At 43.2% G+C, this 21,057-nt stretch overlaps 1 protein-coding gene across 1 annotated transcript in view; it reads right to left on the bottom strand.

The window, feature by feature from the left end:
- LOC110309056 (immunoglobulin kappa light chain-like) overlaps positions 1–21,057 on the bottom strand; it is a 447,110-nt gene that overhangs the window by 95,113 nt on the left and 330,940 nt on the right. The gene's annotated exons all lie outside the window — the stretch shown is intronic.

Genomic DNA, 21,057 nt, shown 5'->3' with positions numbered 1-21,057 from the left:
AGAAGGTCTGTAAAAGGCTTTCAGGCAAATTTAAAATTGTATCCTCTCCATTGACCTCTCAGTTGCTTAATTTGGAGCCTGTAGCCCATGTGGTGTCTTGTGAGAGAAATGACGACCTGCTGTGCTTGCCCTGGCGGCAGCACAGTCTCCTGCTTGGCAAACAGACTCTCCTCTGTGGGCTTTATAAAAGGTATCCATGTCTCCAGCTCATGTTGCCTTGTCCTAGGGCCTCCTCACACATTCCAGCTACTTCTTTTGGCCCAGTGACCTTGGTCAGGGCAGGACCAGATCCAGCAGAGACAGTAACTCTGCCTAAATGTAACCGATGCATCTTAGTTACATAGATATTTGACTTCTGGTTTTGGGCTGAGTCATGTCCTTGAATCATGCACTCAAATACTAACCTTGTTTGCTCTTGATCATCGTGAGCATCACTATGAAGACAGGGCAGCGCAATAGGTTCTGCTAAAGTGACCCTGTTAAGTGTTGAATATTAATGGGAGTGTATGAGCTTGGTGCTTCTTGTTTGTCAAGAGGGAGTAGGATTGAACAAAATGTTGGTATTCATTCCTGGAGATCTTAAGAGACGCTCATGGCTTAAAATGGAAGCTATTATTTCACTTGTGTTCTTTCTGCTGACTCCTTCCCACCTAGATGTAATGACTACATGCAGTGGCCCAGAGGAGAATAAAGAACTCACACCCTTGACTATGCTCCTTTTGGGAGTTAGTCTTTGAGATGTCCAGAGGTGGATGTTCACTGTGCTGAAGAAATAAACTCCTGGCTAACTCATATGTCACCCGAAGACTTCCACCCTAGTACTGGTGTGCAAGATTTCCCAAGGAGTGGTCAGGAGAAACTGCTCTGAGAGAGACTATTGCAGGAAAGAAGAAGAAGCTGAGTATCCTAATGAGGATGCAGCTACTATAGCCGCCAGCTCTTCATTCCCCCTTTCCCAGCTGTGGAGATACAGATTTGCTATCACACGATATACAATAGGCAGAGTGAACCCCTACTCTCGACGCTGGCATTTTTTATGCAAATGACAGTGTTTCAGTTCCAAGTCGGGACTCCTCATTATGAATTTCTACCAGCGTTTTCAAACCTTCTGTGATATAAAGAATATGTCCTCGGAAGTCACTTTTGTTTCTGCCTGGGTCTTTTTCTTTCATGTGGAATAGATTTGAACACAATCCACATCTTGAAATCAAATCCAGGTGGCCTGCTGTAAAAGTAAGACATTAGACTAAAAATTTAGCGCTATTTGTTACAGAATATGGTTACATCAGAAATAGCTGACTTCTACCCAGAAGCCAAGGCTCTACACTGCGCTCAAAGTCCCAAGAAGACAGCCATTCGGATACTGCAGAAGATAAGCAACTGGCCCTGACCTCAGACACTAGCTTTGCAAAAGGAGAAAACAGACTGCTGTTTCAAACACAGTTTATCTAAGAAATCAACCAACTTCCCCACTCTGCCCCTAAGGAAACCCTCCTTCGATTTCCCTGCCTCACCCTAGTTTCAAACACAGAATCTGCATTCTTTACAAATCTGTTCACTGTGTTTTGGGTCTTATGTCATCACAGCCTCTTTAGCTTAACTAAAGTTGCTCTAGCTGTTTGGGGTTGTCTAAACTCACTGTTTCTTTCTACAAATTTAATTCTTATGTGTAAATTCTTACACATTGACATTAAAACCCAAGATGGGCTCCCCCAATGGTGACAGCCCCACCAGGTCCCCCTTTAGCAGGGCTTTAATCTTATACCCCAGCTCCCGTTTCTCATCTTTGCTTCAGAGAGTCACTCCACTCTCAAAGGTAAGGCTGAATGGCCGGTAGCCAGTGTGCCACCTCGGGACCCCACCCTATCTGGGGCCATGGTTTCTAGCTCCCTCATTGCCATGCGAGTGTAATAAGATTTGCCTTGATTCTTACTGGCAATAGTGGTAAGCACACTGTCTTATCTAACTGGGTCTCCAGCACCTGAGAGGGCCGTCTTTACCACTCTCAGTACTGTCTATAACACAGGCCATTCCCCTGCTCAGCACACAATTGTGCAAAAGGGCTCAGTCAGTTCCCAGTGGTGACCTAGGCCTTTCCCTATTTCAGGCCCCTGGAGTCTGTTCTCATGATTCCCTGGAGATTCCCTCCTAGTGAAACATCCATCTCCAATGGGATGTGTGGGCACCAGCTAGCCCTGACCCATTTTACATCTATAAACACTGCCAGAAGTCCCTCTAAGACAGTCCTTTGGCTTGTCTTCAAAAAGTTCCAATCAGCCTTCAAGTCAGATCTTGAGCTGGCCCCAATAATTCCCTTGACAACCCGAACCTCTGGTTTAAATTTGACATGTTTGAACCCTTCATTTTTAGGATCTCAGCAAAACTCCTCCAGTGGAGCAGGAGACAGAGGTTCTCTGTCCTCAAGCCTCCTATAATCTCCACTCCCTTCCTCCCCGCTCTGTTTCTCTAATCTGCATGTCATGTTTCAATAGCTTCAGCTTCCAAACCCAATTCTCCCAGAACCTGATTCAGCAGATGAGCCCCTTCCTGATCAAACATCATCGGGGTTTCCTCCTGCTCTGCCCCTCCGCACTCTTCCCTTCTCTCATTATACCATTCTCACAACCTACCCACCACTGCCTTCTGTCTTTCCCAGAATGCCTCTCTCGCCCTTTCTGTACCCCAGGGACAGCTGGCTGGCATCTAGCCTTCTTTCTTTGACACAAATGGTCCCATTAGGGTTTGGGGCTTCTTCCTTCCTGAAAGACGTTGACACTCTGGGTTTAGGGGTAAGTATTTAAAAGGAGCCAGACATTGTCTAGCTAGCAAAATGATAGTAGGTTTTCAAGAGGGCACATTAAATACCCTTTAAGAATGCATGACTACAGGTTGTTGTTGTTGTTGTTGTGTGGGTGCTGATGTTGATTACTTGTATTTTAGAGAGTGAGTCTCACTGTGTAGCCCGAACCGGAAGTCACTTTGTAGCCCAGGATAGACTTGAGTTTATGCTGATCCTGCTGCCTTAACCATCATAGCACCGGAACTACAAGTATGAGCCACCGTGCCTCCCCTGGGGGCAACAGCACTATACCACCAAGTAGTAATGCAACCAAAATGTGGCAGGAGATAGTTTCTTGAATGTTAGAATCTGGAGTCTGAAGCCATTTTGGTGAACTTATTGTGTTATATTTAAGTGATGAGCCTTCTGCAGTTTGAATGAAACTTCTATCCAAGGATGGCTTAGTAACATCATCCTCCATCAGAGAAGTAACTGATTCAGTGAGTAAAGCAGCTGCTGGAAGTTTATTATAGTATGCTACATAATATGAAAGTATCAGAGCAGTTAAGCTAGCCACCACCAGTATCTTTTCTGTTTTCACGTGTCTGTGGTATGTATGTGTGTATGCATGGTTTGCATGTGTGTGGGGGTGTGCACATTCATGTCCATGCAAGTGGAGGCATGAGGTTATGGTCCAGAGTTACCCAATTTCTCTTCAATCTCTGGTCAAAGCAGGGTTTCTCAGAGCTCACTGACATGGCTGGTCTTGCCAGCCAGCTTTTTCAGAGGATCCTGACTCTTTCCTCCAAAGCTGGAATTACAGGAGGCTGACATGGCCACCCAACATTTACATGCAGATCCAGGCTCTGGTCCTCACACGTGCACAGCGGCCACGTGAACTGCTGGGCCATCCAAGCCTTCAGTTATTAGTTTTCTGTTACTGATGATATGTTATTTTCACTGAACTGAGACAGTCTCTCATGGCGGTGAGAATCAGAAGATTCTGGAAGCCAACTAACTAAACTTAGAAGGTGCAGGAAGCACAGAGTTTACAAAGCTCTTCCATGAGATTCCATAAACAGCAAACATTTGCTGCAAGTCACACAGTGAGCTCTAGGGGTGCCCACTCTGTCAATGGGGTGCCCACTCTATCAATGGGTTTCCTGCAGGAATTCATATATATTCCGACTTCAAGATAGAATTGTCCATGCGATGTCCCAAAGACAGAATTCCACAACACGCTCTAACTTCAGAACATGAGTGTTCTTGGAAATGAAGCTCTCAGGTGAGACCTAGTTCAACATAATTGATAGCTTTGGAAGTTTGTTTGCAGGTTCTACCTTGGGAGCATAGCAGCTGCTCATATACTCTTGACCTAAATATGGTCTTCCTCTATTGGGTAAAGTTGTCTTTTTTCTGTCAAGAGCATTGTTTTGAGCGGGATACACATGGAGTTACCAGAATGGAGGAGACAGATAATAAAGTGCCCAAATAGATACTCGGATCAATGGCATGACAGATACCATGGATAAATTGTCTATACACTCAAATTATGTCCTTATAAAAGAGGAATTTGGGATGTGTGTGTGCACAGAAGAAAGATCATGTGAAAATATGGCAAGAAACTGTCCACCTTGCATGAGACTTAAGAATAGACCAACCCTGCCAATCCTTGGTCTTGGACCTCTAGCCCACGAACTATGAGAAAATTACTTTCTGTTGCTTAAGTGTTCACTTATGGCAACCCGAACGGAGTTTCATAACTACACAATACACTAATACATGCACACATTCATGCAAACAGGCACTCACAGCCCCCAAAAGCTGATAGAGTCAATACAATATTTATCTGCAGCGACTTTTTTCCTTGTAAATATGTGGCAGTGAAGAACACAGGGAATATTATTAGAACATTGATGTAACTCCCTTGCCTCATGTTAAGGCATTTGATGCTTGACCCAGCATTGCTTTTGCTCCATCTCTGCAAATGTCAACATGGTGAAAGAAGAAACAGTGTTTTGGCATTATGAAAAGAGATCTGATACTCCTGGGTTCTCTGAGCAGGTCTTGGGGACCTGAGGCCTCGACAGAGCCATATTCTGAGAAGCTTGCTCTAATTCTCTGTTGTTTGCGCTGTCAAAGCTGCAACAGCAGCAGGAGACTACAGGTTTTCTCTACTGTCTCACCACATTGCCTGCTCACGAGTGGTTGTAGATGACTCACAGCATGCGTTTTGACAAATCAATGGTCAGAGACCGTTTTGAGTGACAGCTTTCTAGGTTTGTAGACAGGGTAGATTTGACCTGAACATGTTGGTTAGGATCTCCAGAGTGAAGGACCGTGACTCTCTATGTTGCTTACTGTTAATTTCTTCTTTCTGGTAGTATTCTGGAGGTCAGATGCTGGACCCATGGTGATTGTTTGGTGACATAGGAAGACTCAGTGATGACCCAAGAGTTTGGCTGCATTATATTCAATATACATAGTATGTTCATTACATGTAAGTATCCACTTACTTTAAGTGACATCTTTGTTGACATAGGAAGGTTCAACAACTATCCAGGAGTTTGACTGCATATCACTGATCTATGTACTGCATTTCTTGGGCAATAGTTCAGTATTTTCATTAAAATAAATGTTCATTTATTTACATAGCTGATACTTGGAACTGATAATGCAGTTTTCCAAAACCATGAAGGGGGAGAATGGGCTGCCACGGCTTGTAGGGTCAATTGGTTAATTTAGCAACTAGACAGGAATAAAAACAAACCAAGTCTCTGGATGGAGACTCATCTGTGGCTTTAAAATGTTTAAATTTGGCTGTGTTAGTTACTCGTATTGTTGCTATGACAAAATAGCTGACTGCAGTGGGTTGAGAAGAAACAATAAGAATCCAAAATAAATGCATTCTTATTAATGGCTTTCTTAGTTATTTGATATGTATATAGTTAGAGTCAGGACTAATTGTTATGTGAGAAACCTATCATGATTTTGTTTAACTGTCATCTGGGCATGGCCGGCCATTGCCATCTTGAATTGTTATTTCTTGGAGGAGACCTGTACATTATTGGGGCCATGGACTTGCCCGCATGGTGGGGGACATTGCACATGAGGCCACATAGCTCTCTAAGAGTGTATAGGTACCTATAGTTGCTGGGGGAAGATTTCATAAGCTTCCATACCTTCTCAAGGATATGTAGATAGATAACAGTTGATGGGCCTGAGAACCTCATCACTTCTTTCTAAACACAGGTGATTCAACAGCTTTCTTTAACGTCCCACTGGGCTCCACTTCTTAAAGACTCGACCCTGCTTCCCAATAGCATGAACACCTGAGTCTTTAGAGGACCTACACAGATCCAATCCAAACCATAACACTCACTGTATGGGTTTGTTTAGTTGTTTCTTTGTGAAATCCTATAGCTGGTTCCTTGTTTCTCATTAGAATGGAAGATTAGATTGGACTTAACTTTTTAATTTCCACCAAGAACACTGTGAAGGTCATGTGCACTGAGTTTGAAGTCACGCCAAGAGGGACATAGTGGCTTGACTGGGAGAACCCAGATAGCATAACAACAGGCAGATCTGCTATTCTATAAGGTTAACCATTCCCATTTCAACCAGCAAGAATCCTGAGACTGTCGAATGTCTTAAACCTTCTGTCTCTGCATGCCATATGCTTTCTGGCGTGGTTTGTCTGGGTGAGACAGGAAGCTCATCCCATTTCTTTCTGTAACTATGAATGCCTATAGCTTGCTATCAGGAAGCAATTACAAACCATTACTCTCTTCAAAAGTTAATATCTACAAGTTTGCACTTTTATCAAAGCAATCTATTTCTGTATGAAAAAAAAATGGTAATTTCACTAAAAGTGTTATGACTGCGAGTTGCTCATATTCTCCCACAATGAGCTTCTTTGACTTTATGTTGATTGAGTTGCTATTTCTATCATCACTGGAACCATCCACCCTGTTAATTTCAACAGGACAGAAAAGAGCCCTTGACATAGTTTTCCCCTGTGCATGGAATTTGCTTTCCTAGATTGAAAAATAGGAAACCAACATGGCATTCTAATTGGAGATTGTCATCATGTGATGAAGAGATTCACATTTGTGCCTCTGGACCTACTCATGCAGGATCAGGAAAAGGCTGGACAAGAGTCTAAGACAGGAAAGCGCTCATATCTATGGCCTTTGCATTGGTGATTCTGAAGAGAACAGAAATATTGCTTAGTTCCCAGGAAACATCTCACTGAAACCTAAGTTCAAGTGTGTGGAGAGGAATTGTGTCTTTCCTATGCAAGGAGGGAACTGCTGGTGAATTCCTGAGAGGGGGAGATTTGACTTTGAAATCCTCAGTGATACTGGGCCATGCTGTCTGCAAGGACCAATTAAGGTTCATCTTCAAAAGCTCCTCTAGCTGTCTTGACCCAACCAAATACCCTTTCCATCACACACTCCCTTATTTCCCAGTGACTCGGGTTTTCCCTAGGCAAGGTCTACATTTTTCATCACACAGGACACTGGTTCTGTGCAACCCTCTTGCTCCATTATTTCCTTATCTGGTATTTTTTCTCATCAGAATGAGGCGAATGCCCTGTTAGATCTGGGAATTCAGTATGAGGATTTCTCTCTAGAGATTCACATCCAGTCATGGGATTTGGAAATATATCATTGTAAAAAGCTGGGGTTGAGCAAACATGTTTTACTCCAGTATAGACATAATTTCACAACTGTTTTTTCTGAGCACTTGCTTTGTTATGCACAAGGCTTGAGCTCGTTGGAAGAAGGAATTATGTAAATTATGTAGATTTGGACTCGGCGTTTTGGTTTCTTATATACAGTGCGTGACCTCGTCTACTGGGACTCCGTCGCTGTCAGTCCGCTCGATCAATATTGAGGAGTTTGGTTAGGATTTGTATCACTGTCGACTTTGGTGATATTCTTTCCTAGTCTGAAATTCTTGCAGTGACAATACAGACTAAATATACAGCAACAACAACAAAGAGTCAAGAAAGCTTCCATATTTCCCTACAGCGCTCAATGGACTCTTGGCAGTGCTAAGACTTATACAGGGAGTCACAGCTGAGTGTTTCTGAGCAGAGGTTCAATATACTTCAACCTGCGTGATACGCCACCACAGTGAAACACAGCCGTACAGAAACACCCTTTGTTTCTTCCCTTGGCATTTTGCCATCACCACCCTCTGCCATACCCACTGGCCCAGAATCTTCCTCCAAAGCTGTTGCAGTTTAGAGTCCTAAAACTCAGGTGCACGACACTGTCACACTTGTAAGTTAAGAACCAAAAGCTTACAAAGGGGGATGACAGTAGACACATGAGCACAGAGACTCACCTGTTATCACCCTTGGAAGACTATTGTAACCCACTGTCAATGAAAATGTAAATGGGTCACTAACCAGCCAGTGCTTTGGATTGATAATTAACCAATGCTCTTTCTAGAAAAGGCACTGCCTTCACATGCTAGGAAGATGTTAGTGACCACATAAACTGTTCTATTTTTTACTGGAAGGCAGTTATTAAAATTCAAAGAGGGAGCTGCTTATATTTGATTCCTTCAAAGATAACAAAGCCAATAATACAATGTGTATACTCAATTTTTGTTCTTTCAACAGCGAAATAGAGTTGAGTAGAGACATCTTAACTTGGGATGATCTCACAACCAGTGCTTGTTCTTGGATGCTCGTGGCCGCCGGCTGATGGCGTTAGCAAAAATAGGACACTAATGGAGTAATTATTTGGTGCTTGATACTGCTTAAGTCTTTACAAATGTTTTATTGTGCAGATCAGGAATATTTGCTTATAAGATCAATCTAAAAACAACAATTTTAATGTTATGGGGATAGTTATAAACATAGGCATTGTCAATGAAACTGTCTTCAGCTGCAAAGGAACAAAATCATTCCATTTTCAGGGCGATGAATGGAACTGGAGATAACCATGGCAAGCAAAGCAAACCAGCTTCAGGAAGACATATTTTGTCTCATATGTGGAATTTCGATTTAGGAACAGACATTTTAGGAAGGGACGGGACATGGCTTCCTATTCAACATAGTACACAGCTTTTGCAGAGGACCTGAGTTCAGTTCCCAGCACCCTTCTCACCAACACCTTTAACTCTAGCCCGGGGGCCTGCCGCCCTCTTCTGGCCTCTGAGGGCACTGCACCTACATGTTCATACTCCTTCCCATACCTAAAGTAAAAAAAACAAAAAACAAAAAAAAAAAAAAAAACATGGGACTAGAAGAAGGACTTTTGGGACGAGGGAAGGAGAGTCAGGCAAGTTTAATTTTATGAAGCACTTTAGGGAGGGAAAGAGCGCAGTCGTTGAGTTTGGCTTTCAGCAAAGGATGAGTGATATTTCCTGTGTGACCATTTATGGATCTCATAGACAAGGGCGCGTGCTGCCCCGCTGGACGATTACAGACTCTTCCTGCTCCTGAAATGGAGTCTTTCCCTGGCACCTGCTTACCTTTACCTGTTGACTCCAACTGTGTCCCTTTGCACCTCTCTTTGGTCAAGTCAGAGTTGTCTTTGACTCGCTGCAAATCTGGTTACTTTTTGGACATGGGGAGGGAAGCCCACTCTCCATTTCATCACACAGAGACTCCAAAAACAGTGCAGTCTTCGGTCTTTCTTTTGGGGCAGTATTTCCCAGTCTTTGAAAATACAGCTACAGTTGCTCTGGTCTTTAGTTTATAAGCTCCTTTAAAATGGAGTAGTTCCTCGTTTTCCCACAAGTGTTAGAAAAGTTAAAAGCTTTCCTTATTAACATAATTATTTATTTTTACGTGTATGAGTTTGTCTGCGTGTATGTATACGTACCACATACGGGCGGTGCCTGCTGAAGCCAGGAGAGGCATCACATTATCTGGAGCTGGAGTTACAGGTGATATTAAGTTGCCTTTCGCTTCTGGGAATTGAACCCAGGTCCTTTGCAAGAGCAGCAAGCGTTCTTAACCGCTGAGCCGTCTTTCTACTCACTCCCAATATTTATTTATTTTCTTGGTTTTTATTAGTCAAGTATTAGTGTAAGTCAGTTTCCAGACCCTTCTTGTTTTAATGTGAATAAATTGAAAATACACAAGGCATATGGTGGGTGGTGGGGAAAGGCCCAGAAAAAGGACACAGTAAGAAAAGGAGGAATCACAGATGACAAGCTTTATAGCGCACAGGCACCAGACACTGCTGGCCTCTCCTATCCGGTGCTAATCCTTAGATGATTTGTACCACAGTTAAGCATTCTACTCTATCACAGCCATCCTCTCCCTCTCTTCTTTCTTCCTTTCCTGACTTCCTTGGAGGGCAGTAGTACTCTTGGAATTCTATGTTTTTCCCCCCATAACCCATAAGAAATTATACATTGTAACATGGACCTTGACATTTTCTGGGGAGGTCAGATTGCTGTTAACTCAAATGATAAATACTCTGAACAATAGCATTTCCTGGCTATATTTTTGTTTCTCCCTTTATACTTTGTCCCTTTCCTCTTTATTGTCTTCATTTTTACTAAGTAGATGGGACAATGAGGACTATATTTTTTGTGTATGGGTGTGCAGGGGAGGCATATTTTAAAAGATGTACTGAAAGCCAGGGTGTAGTTCCTTATGGACAACTGGAAGTCAAAGTCACCCTCACAAGACCTGTCACATGCAGAAGGTATTACTTTGATCATCAGAATCTCCATCTTCATTATTCTGTATCCAGAGGGACAAAATCCTGGTGCTCATGGCCTTGAATGGCCATCTAGTGTATGGCCACTATGTGGACCTCAAAAATCAAGGGGGCAATATTGGTGACATAGGGGCATTATGTCAGGATAGATTTGCAGATTTCCAAGCAGTTCAAGTAAAAGTATAATACCGACTTTCCAGTAACTTCCTCATCTCTGTCTAATCCTTCTTAAGTCTCTGAAATTTTTCAAGCGTCTTAATTCCCAACAGAATAAATTAAACATCAGGAGAAAGTCTACTAGGCCCCTCTCTCTCCGAGCAGGTATTAAATGATTGAAGGGACTATAATTATGAGAATTTCTGGGACGCTGCTTCTCATGCCTGTCTCTGTAGATGTTTCTTGGGTAGTTGGTGGTTATGGCTCACATCTGTTGTTGACTGGCTCGATGCCAGCAGCTCTGGTTCTCTGAACTGGAAAGGAACTCAAATGTGGGGTTTTAGAGGTATGGAGAACCACAGGATGTGAACATCCTTGGGCCTCTGGTGCCTCATAAGGAAGCTGCATCTGCCCGATTAAGGAGCTGGAGAGAAGGCCAAGTCAGCAGCCGATGTGAGCCATTTCCCAGCACTCAGGCCCCATGTGTCCCACCACCTTCCACTTCTCTTGGAACACAGACTTTCCCAGGTCCGTCAGCCAAGCTGCAGAGTCAGGTCTGACTAGTGGATTTAGGGTGAATGGCATTCACAGTGCTGAACAGGGAGAGCCTTCTTCCAGATGTGATGGGTACCAGATGGCTTGGGGTGTGGAGGTTGAAGACTATGGCAGAACTATCCTCAGCCCTGCTGGCAAGCAATCTTGAGAGAAAGAGAGAAAGTGAGAGTAGAAAAAAAAAGCTTCCTTTTCTTCAAGTTTTCTTTATGATGTTTTTAGTATGCTTTGTTCTCAAAGCATTTCCCCTCCATGTCAATCTGCACTGACAGATGAATTGATTAGAACACAGAGGAGAGAGTTTCAATTTTCATCACCATCTTTCAGAAATAATGTACAGGAACTGCCATAAATACATCTAGCTGGAAATATAGGGTGTTTAAAGATCTGCTTTATATGGTATTCTTGGACTCTCTATATTAGAAATAAATATTTTTCTCTGTGTCAGATTTACTTATTTTACACTTGGTCTGCATATCAACACAGGCTGGTGCTGACTTATTATACTAGCTTATTATCAACCAGACCAGACCTTCTATCAATACACTGAAGAGAACCAGTGGTGTTAGAAAAGCAAACATGGGGCAGGAAATTGGAGCCATCTAAAGTGTCAGTGTTTCTTTTGTCACTAAAGGTCTGTGATCTGCCTGTCTTCCTAAAGCCCCTAGAACAAGTACATTAACTCTTTGCTCTGGAGTGTGGCAGAAACCGTACAAGTTAAGGTTTGACCATGATCCTAACAGTAGAGTTAGCTCAATGACCCAACTTTCTCTAAAGACACATTATAGTGATGGTAGCCAGACCTGTGAATTGTTAGCACTTCCAAGGATTATAAGGTTGACGGAGTTCAAGCCAGTGCCGTGCTGTGGTTAGGTCACTGATCTGAAGGGATGGATGTTAACTTTCAGCCTATGAGATGGAATGGACCTGAAAGATATCTCCCTCGAACCCCAGAGCAATGAACCTTTAACCAAACCAAAGATCCCAGAAGTAAGAAGGGAAAAGAAACTGTTTTGCAAATAATCTGAGATGATCATTGTTGGAAGCCTGGGAGGCAGAACTGAGATGTGGAAAATGTGAAGGATGGACATCTTTGAGTAGAGTTTACTCAAGGGCTTAAATGTAAAAGGTAAAGGCAATGGAACACACACACACACACACACACACACACACACACACACTAGAGAGAGACAGAGACAGAGGGAGAGAGAGACAGAGAGAGACAGAGAGACAGAGAGACAGAGAGAATAAATTCTGAAGGAGACACCAAAGAATGACTTGATTTGGAACGATAGCATACAGAGAATTTTCTTACTAGTGTTCTATCATGAGTGGGTTTTGGTTGCCTAGAATAATAACAGAGACACTAAAGAAGAAATCTCCCCACAGAGATTTCTAAAGAGCTTGGAAAAGTTAACTTATAATGGAATGGCCCTATAATGGAACTGAGAATTCATAAGAAGGTCCTGATGGGAGTTATCTTCAGAAGCAAAGTTCTAAGAAATACAAATAGGTCATAGCATTTGCAGAAAAAGTGAGGCTTTTATTCTTAATACATGTTCATACTTAATATAGTTTGGGATGTGTAAATTAGCACTGGAATATTAGTGAGTTCTCTGTTCCACTGAAAAGCTAGGTCTCGATGCCTGTGTGTTCAATCAGGAGACATGGGAGTATGCTTCAGGTCATTGGTTATTTAGTGGAACTTCAGGCTCAGCATCACTGTGAGGTGTCCTGTGTTTTCAGGCCTCTTTTTTGAGGGCTGTGCAGACCTGTTATTGTACCTATACACTTTGCTTTCTTTATACCCCATACAAGTACAAGACCTCATTGTGGTGATACAGATAATATATTGCCATCCCAGTCTCAGACTCAATCAATATCAGCACCTCAAGTAGTTTATAAGATTGAAATTTGAGGTCATAATACATGAATATACACTGTCTGGTTTTACTTACTGTTCTCCAATGTAGCCAGATAATGCTCTGTCTGGTTACTTGGCAACCAGCCGTATATTAGATCCTTTCAGGGACATTGCTAAAATGCTTCTTTAGAAGACTCGGGAAAAGGTAAGACTAAAGATAAAGCACAGCCTGGAGCTCCAACTGCTGACTGGGGCAGAGAGGAGGGAATAACAGCTGAGAAATATGAGGTCTTTGGCCCCTTTCCCAGAATTGCCAGGCTAAGACCTTGGCAGGGACTCAACAGGAAGCTGAACCCTATTTGCATATCCTTTTATACTTGGGAGATTAAAAGCTTCAACCTTGAGTGATCACAGTTTTTGAGAATCATGACAAGGCATTAAAGAAGAGGTGGGGTGTCCTGAGGGAGGTGAGCAGGAAGCCTCCCAGGGTAGGTGTGAGACTGACAACGACTTTCAATTGCCTTTGATTGATGATGAGTGTATTTCATTTAGTTCTTTTTCAAAAATATTCTTATTGGGTCACACAAAGGAATCAGCAGGGCAGGGATCTTTGCTTCCCAAAATCTTGGGAATCTGTCTAAGTCAACCCCTTTGTCTCATAAGCTAAATCTTCTTTCTGTGCAGACACTGACATCTCTTATCACTGAAGGAGTCCTAGAGATAATCAACTATCAACTCAATTGTGTAGATGCCATCAGAGGCTCAAAGAGCTCAACTGACTTATCCAAAGTCACACACAAAGTTCAAAGTGAGTTCTGACTCCCCTGTGAGCTTTTAGCTCTCCTTTAGCAGGTGGAAATCTCCTCAGGTCTCAAGTGACTTCTCTCAGACCCATGATTTGGCAGAACTGCTCTTTTCTATTGTCTCCCATCAAAGCATGCTTTTCTCTGGCAAGACAGTGACTCTGATTCCCTGGCTTTTCCCCCAGTTCTCCTGGACCAGTTCCCCGTGGTTCTTTAATGGAAGAATGAACATATTTATCCTTGAGATTCACTTAGGAGAACTTGGCTTTCTTGACAAAGTAGTAGTATAAAGAGAACTTGGCTTTCTTGGCAAAGTAATAGTATAAAAACTAACTTTCTGTAGACAACATGGACAGTACAAGGATAAGTGAAAACTACCTTTCATATTAGTAATTAACATAATAGTTTTCAAGGACAGGAAAAGCTCTATTCTTAAAAGGGCACATTAACTATGACCTGGGATGAGGGGGGTCCCTGCAGGTGTCACAGGAGCAGGGAAACAACCCTCAAAGAGAAGAATGAAGACTCAGTTCACCCTGACCTAGGCTGGATCAAACTTCTAGAAAGTCTAACAGCAGGCATTCTATTGACATTATATTTAAACACAATACAATTCGGGATAAAATTTCCAGGAAACAGATTACCAGGTAACAATCATTCCAATTCCAGGCACACAAAAAAGCTTAAGGCATGACTACACAGAAATTCCCATTCAAAGTACATGTAACCACGAAGGTGGGTTTTATAGCTAACAGACTAGAATCTAGCATGGTTTCTGACCTAGATAGCATAAAGGTCAGGAGGCCACAGATAGATGTAATATCTTCTCTAAGGATAGGTTTTATTACCTGGGAGCTGAAGACAAAGGTCTGGGGGGGGGCAGAGTCTGGGATAATCATTCTGGGGGCATTTGGGTGAGGTCTGGTTCCACAAATAGCAAAAGGTCACCAGGTCATTAACAAGACCCACTCTCATTCTGGGTGGAATGCAGGTATTTGATTTTATCTCCTCCACTGAGGAGACACCCTGCATGTTTAACATTCCTGGTTTCCCTAGTCATCTGTGGGTACAAAGACTTTTGTGCTCCTAGCTTGGGGAGGCCCTTCACGAGAGCATTCCTAAAGCTGGGCAAGGCCAAGCTTTATAAAAAAAATGTGGATTCTTTACGTTGCCTTTGTCCAGATGTCTGATCAGGTCTGCTGGAAAATGGTTTCTATGAGAAATTTGTTGTTTCTGCTATTCTAGTAAACTAGAGACATGTTCACTTGGCACAGGCGAGGGACCTTAAGGACCAGTGCCTATTAAGGTGATATGCTCGCCGCTCCAGTGATGGCATGGCTTTTAGAACTTCTAATGTAAACAGCACAGGGATTAATTTAGATTAGTCTTGGGAAAGAAGATTCCCGATACGTCATCGTTATGAAAAAGAATGTTGGCGATACATTAGGGGTTAGAAAATGCTGATAGTTATTGACACTGAGCCCCCTCACCCCTAGGCTAGAGCCTTTGGTGTTTTCTGTGTAAGACCTCCTTTCCTGTAGGATGTTAACTTTGTTGAGCACCTTTGGGGTGTGCATCATAGATGCTCCTAGTAATAACCCTGCGAACTTATTCTTCCTATTTTATGGACAAAGGATAGATTAAAGGCTTAGAGAATTTGAACAACCTACTGTAAGATCCTGGAACTTGTAAGTAAGGAGTTGTGATCATCACTGTTTAAACACACATGCAACTTATGAACCAAATTCTTAAATAAATTCTTGAGATAAATGAAACAACTTTCCCAGTAATATCCATATTATGAAAAAAAGTAATTTCAGCACATGTTAATATATTTTTGTGGCTGGTTATCACATTTGTTTTTATATATTGTTTAGTTATCTGTACTATATTGGCATATATTGGAAAACATTCCTTTTAAATTGTGATGTGAGACTTTTTGTTAGGACAATAAGGAAGCTTCCATGGATCTGCAGATATGGGAACGCTCAGAGGTAATTATCTAAGGCTTGGGAAGAGACTTGTGTCTTTTGTCTTGGCATGATCACACCTTTTGCCCTCGTTGGTTTCTTCCAGTGTCCTATAAGACTAGAGGACAACTCTGATGGGAAGCCAGCTCCATCCAAGAGGGAGGGCTCAGACCTTCTGTCTACTGAGCAGTCATAGCCTTTTGCCAGTGAAATTTTCTGAAGGGGTAGAACCTTTATGCCTCATCCTTCTGCTCTTTCCCCTTTGGTCCAGGCAGTTTTGGAGACAGTAATGAGTAGGGGAAAAGACAAGGAAACTCAAAGGAGCAAAGTGGGCAGGTTGTATCTTCAGAGAATAAGGAAGTTGTCTAAGTATAAATGTAAGGGTTGGAAAATCGCTGAAGGAAGACCCCAGACTCAGTATGCAAAAACAAAGAGTGCTTATTCTGCAGAAACAACCAGCATGCGGGGGTCAACCATTCTTTAAAATGGCAACCCCAGATAAAGGCACATACGCCTTCTTATAGGCAACCAGGGTGACTCTCAAGAAGGATTAGGTAATCTAAAATTTCATTGATGGGTGCTAGGGGTCACAGGTCACAGTGACTACATTCCTTTTTTTTTTTTTTTTTGGTTTTTTGAGACAGGGTTTCTCTGTATAGCCCTGGCTGTCCTGGAACTCACTTTGTAGATCAGGCTGGCCTCGAACTCAGAAATCCACCTGCCTCTGCCTCCCGAGTGCTGGGATTAAAGGCGTGCGCCACCACGCCCGGCCCCTTTTTTTTTTTTTTTTTTTTGTGACTACATTCCTATGTCATGAACTTTCAATCATGTGATGAAATAGGGCTGTCCAGTGCAAATGGCCCATTCTGAGATAAGATATTTTTCCATTTTTGTGGCTATTCCTAGGCTGTTCTTTGGGAGTGGGTCTTATGATACTGTTCTGGATTTTATGGTCTATTCCTAGAACTAGTGTCTTATGACCTAGTTTCTGGGATTTATGGTCTATTCTTGAAGCTGGTTCCTTATGGTCTTTTTTTAAAAAAAATCAGGTCTAGTCCTCAAAATGGAGACAAATGGGGTCCTTAAATGGGGAAAATGGGGTTTATATTGTCTTTTCATGACCATGATGGAGATAGACTGAGACGAGAGAATCTCAAGGAGGGGGAGGTGTCCCTGAATGTACTTGCAGCTTTTACTTTGCTCTGCCTATTGGGGGGACTTCAACTCATGTAGTTTCTCAAGATTCCCAGACCCAAGAGTATATTCCAGAGCCGAGTCTTCCTGCTTCAGTTCCTTGGCTTGTAAATACAAGAGATTGTCAGCATTCTCCCTGGTGATTACAAATACCATCTCATTCTTTTTCCGCACGATGTTCAGTGATTAATACTCCCTGTTTTAGTTATTTTTTCAGTGCTGTTACAAAACACCATGACCAAGGCAACTTACAAAAGAAAGTATTTAATTTGGGGTTCACTGTTCCAGAAACACACACACATACACACGGAATAGTAGATGTCTTTTGAAACCTCAAAGTCTTCCTACCATTAGTGACACGCCTCTTTCAACATGGCCACCCTCCTAATTCTTCCCAAACAGTTTCACCAACTGGGGACCAAACATTAAAATATACGAGCCCATGGGGCCATTTTCAATCAAGCTACCATGCTTCCCAAAGGACTACGTTTGCAAATGTATTCATGTAGACTTTCTAGAGCTTGGTAACACTAGTTTAAACGTAAGAATCCAAAATTAAACCCATAAGCGTTCCCACTATTTTCCACGGTTACACCCCAAGAGATTTACTGAACATCTGGACAATCTCTCAAGATGGCGACTACTACATCACCACAGAAAAATAGCACAAAGCATCGAGAGTATCAGGCAGATACTAAGTGCTAGAGGCTGAGGGCACAAAGGTGCCACAGATATGCAGGAGGCTGCCAGTATCATTGGGGCTAAACGGGAGGCATTTCTGCCTTCCTAGCATGTGTTTCTTTGATAGCATCTACTGAGTCCAAGAGGACTCTGGGAAAGTACTGAGTCCTTATTAACAAGTCATAGTTTGACATCTACCAAGGAAAGAAGACCTTTAGTTGAGTGGCACAGCAGTGTGGAGGAAGGACAGTGGTGCTTGGATCCTGATTCAGCTGCTTCCAGTGGTGTGGCTTTGGGCATTCCCCCAAACCTCCTCATGCTTTGGTTTCTTCATCTGTGAAATAAGAAATAACAACAGCACCCGGTTGCTGGGAGGATTCATCAAATGGAGCACACAATGACGTCGTGCAGAAGTTCTCCGAGATTTCAGGTCAGCGTTATTAACCTCATTACGGGCAACTCTGGAGTGACTAATGAATTTCCACTTCACAGGGCTTTTTATTTTTAGCTTCATACTGCTGAAAGTCAAAAAGAGGTTTTCCTTTTTCCAACTAATAGGAAACGAGGCTGACTGATCATAGAAGGTGAGAACAGGGAGAGACCTTGGTAGTATCCGGTCCAGTGTCCTCATCTTACAAATGAGTGTGAGAGGAGAAGTGATGGGCTCGAGTTCTCATGGGAGAGAAGCGGGTCTGGAATAAGTGGCTTCTTCCCCATCCTGCAACTCTTCCTGCGCAGCGCTTAAATCCTGTCTAATTCTTTGTCTCTCACTTGAGATAACCCAGAAATTGGCCAGGATTGTGTACCCAGGGCAGGCTGACCAGTGCTGAGGAAAATGAACCATTATTCTTATTAAAAACACTTTTAATAACCTGGCTTTTTCTTTACCACATTGTCATCCTAGCAATGTGTTGGCTGGTGTGCTTGTGGTGAGAGTCATCTGAAATGAGGGAACTTCAATTGAAAAAAAGCCTCCATGAGATCCAGTCGCCTGGTATTTTCTTAATTAGTAATTAATGGGGAAGGACCCAGGCCATTGTGGGTGGTCCATTCCTTGGCTGGTAGTCCTAGATTCTATATGAAAGCAGGCTGAGCAAGCCATTAAACGATGATACCCCTCGATAGCCTTTGAACCAGCTCCTGCCTCCAGGTTCCTGCCCTGCTTGTGTTCCAGTCCTAATGCCCTTTAATGATGAACTGTGATGCGGAAGTATAAGCCAAATTAGCCCTCTCCTCCCCAACTTGCTTTTGGGTCCTAATGTTTCATGGCAGCAATAGAAACCTAACTAAGACAAGAAGCTTGCTTTTATTTTGAAAAAGACAGAAATGGGAGATTCTTTGCCTCTAAATGAAAGCAAGGGGAAAGCTAGCTGGCAGGCATTGGTCATTGATCCATTTATTCCCCAGCAGAGTGAGTGAGAGGCCCTGCGGTGAGGGCCAGGGGTTACCCAGGTTGAGATGAGAGAGAGGAGCCCAGCCTTTCTTCCTTCACCTCTTTGTGCTCAGTGTGATGCTAGACAGTGCAGAGGAGTTGGAGGGGAGGATTAGGGTTTTGAGGTTCTTCAGGAAGGGTCAGAAACCACAGACTGAGCCTTAGACAAGCACTCTGACTTCATTGAGAGCTTTGAACTCTCAGGACAGAGAGTAGAAGAAGTTTCTCACTCTCCAAGCCTTGAAGGAGCCAGTTTGGAGGAGGGGGGTGGGGGGTTCAGCCTGGCTGGGTGAGGAATGGAGATGGTTTCCAGTTGAGTAGCAAGGGGTTCCTTAGCAGGGGTGTGGGTTGGTGTGTGTGTGTGTGTGTGTGTGTGTGTGTGTGTGTGTGTGTTGGAGGGGGGCGGGTAACAATGCTTTCTTGTGGTTCTCAGATGACAGGATCTGGAGGAGGAAGTTCTGAGCCAGAGTTTGGTCCTTTTGGCCATTAGCTGATAGGTGGGAACAGGGACGGCACTGAATTCTTCAGTTTTCACTTTCTACAAGCTTAGTGAGGTACACTTTCTTCACTTCTAACACTTGGTTTGGCAAGAGCATAGTTTGGTGTCTAGGATGCTGAGCTTGAAGGCTTTTGGTTGGCTCTTCGTGCCCACAGGGGCCTTGACCCCGGGCTACCTCTTTGACTTCAGTGATACGCTCGCTGCTGTGTGGAGCATTGGGTCCTTACAGATAATATACTGCACGAAGCCTCCTTTACTTTCTTTTAGAAGACTCAGGCAGTTAGCCCTTTACCAACTACTCAGGGTTGAACCCCAGATGTGATTTAAACATAGCTCAAGTATTTATGCTGGGGTGGGGGGCTTTGATGTGACAGAGCTGTGACCACATGCCCCAGCTGTGTGTCCTTGGCACTTTCCCTGTGGATGCTGACTGACCTGTGAGGGGTGCTTTGACAGATGACAGACAGAAATGGGAACAAATTCTGGGGCTTTCTCTGGGCCTGTGGTTTTAGAAGCTCTGGCACCTTATACAGGCATTGAAGCTTTCTCAGAGTTACCCATCCCCCGTCCCTCTGTGCCTGGCTTCCTTGAGAGGAGGAAAATCTAAGAGCCTCCCTGGGCTCAGCATGTTTGATTTCAGCTTCACTGTTTATTGAGGCAGTTTGGGGAGGACATTGACCTGCAAATGCAGGAAAGGAGGAGGCCTTGTCCCAGGGAGACTAGAGTCAGCTTGGGAGGAGGAAGGGAAATACATACGCCATATTCTCTGTTTCCTTTTTTTCTGTGGTGGACAGGGAGAGCTTGTCAGACCATAGGATATGGTCATGTAAGGAGGAAGGAAGGCCAGGTCGAGGGCTCTTGGCACACACTCCATGTGCTTCCCACCTGTTAGCAGTTTAATTCTTGCTTCTCATGTCCTCACATTGGACCTCTTCTGGACCTCTTCTGTGCTGTCTCTCACACTTGTCCCGTGACAGTTTGCACCAATTGATCAGATTTCACCATTCAGTCTTAAAGAAATGACAGTGACTATGAAGGAATGCTTAGCAAGAAAAGGGAGAGAGCAGCCCTGCTCCCAGGACTTACAGAAAAAACCGGCTGTTTCAGCTTAAAACTGGACAAAAGATTGGTTTTGACAGAGACATTCAGAAAACAGACAAATGTCAGGCTGTCTATGTGGAAGCCCCTGCAGAGGTGTCACCTTTATTTTACAGCCTTTTTGAGAAGTGGTAGAAAACTTCAGTCACACCAGCCTGTTGGAACATCTTCTCCGAGTCTCTCCCCCCACTTCCTTCCTTCCTTCCTTCTTCCCTCCTTCTCTCCCTCCCTCCCTCCCTCCCCTTTCTTTCTTTCTTTCTTTCTTTCTTTCTTTCTTTCTTTCTTTCTTTCTTTCTTTCTTTCTTTCTTTCTTTCTTTCTTTCTTTCTTCCTTCC

Source organism: Mus caroli, chromosome 14, assembly GCF_900094665.2.
Source record: "Mus caroli chromosome 14, CAROLI_EIJ_v1.1, whole genome shotgun sequence".
NCBI classification, from domain to species: domain Eukaryota; kingdom Metazoa; phylum Chordata; class Mammalia; order Rodentia; family Muridae; genus Mus; species Mus caroli.
The sequence above is the reverse complement of the archived record's forward strand: the minus strand, read 5'-3'. Positions and strand labels throughout refer to the sequence as shown.